This window comes from Propithecus coquereli, unplaced genomic scaffold (genome assembly GCF_000956105.1).
Source record: "Propithecus coquereli isolate 6110/MARCELLA unplaced genomic scaffold, Pcoq_1.0 Scaffold397, whole genome shotgun sequence".
In the NCBI taxonomy this organism is placed as follows: Eukaryota; Metazoa; Chordata; class Mammalia; order Primates; family Indriidae; genus Propithecus; species Propithecus coquereli.
The window spans coordinates 985,686-986,868 of NW_012149696.1; positions in this window are offsets into that span (position 1 = coordinate 985,686).

The window sequence follows — 1,183 nt, forward strand, 5'->3', positions numbered from 1 at the left end:
TATTTTATGTAAGCTCCATGGTAACTGCAAAAAAAAATAAAACTCTAGAAGATACACACACAAAAATGACAAAGCAGTCAAAGCAAATCAGTACAAAAAAAAAATCAAAGAAAAACAAAGGAAGACAGCAAGAAAGAAAGAGAAACAAAATAATTATAAAAGACAAAAATTTTAACAAATGCTAATAATTCTTCCCTATTAATGATTATTGTAAATATAAAATTTAAACTCCCTAATCAAGAGACCTATAGAAGCTGATAGGATTTAAAAAAAAAAAAAAAGATTTAACTATGTACTGTCTACAGGAGACTCACTTTAAATTTAAAGATATACTTAGGCTGAAAATAAAATGATGAAAAAAATATTCTATACAATTGGTAACCAAAAGAGAACAGAAATGACTATGCTTATATCTGCCAAAATAGTCTTTAAATAAAAAACTATGACAAGAAATAAAGAAGGACATCATATAGTGATAACATGGTCAATTCACTAGGAAGATAAAATTGCAAATACATGTGCACCCAACATCAGAATACCTAATATAAAGCAAACATTGTCAGAACTGAAAGAGAAATAGAAAGCAATATAATAACAGTAGGAATAATCAATATCCCACTTTTAAAAATGGACATAAAAACCAGACATAAAAATCAGAAGAAGATATAAAAAAAACTGTAGACCAAACAGACTTACTAGACATATACTAAGTACTCAACCCAGTAGCAGCAGAATATATATACTTCTCAATTGTACACGGAACATTATCCAGGATAGATGACATGTGAGGTCACAAAATAAGTATTAACAAATTTAAATAGATTGAAATTATGCCAAGTACCTTTTCTGACCACAACTCAATGGATCTGGAAATCAATAATACAAGAAAACTGGAAAAAATCTTATAATGTGAAAATGGAACATCATTTTGAACAATCAATAGGTCAAAGAAGAAATCAAAAGAAGAATTAGAAAATCTCTTGAGAAAAATCAAAATGAAAAAACAGTATACCAAAACCTATGGGTTACAGAAAAAGTAGTACTAAAAAGGAAGTTAGTGATAAACAACTACATTTAAAAAAGAGAAAATATCTCAAATAAATAGCCAAACTTTCCAATTCAAAGAAAGAGGAAAAGAAGAAAAAACTCAGCTCAAAATTAACAGAATAAATAAAATTATAAA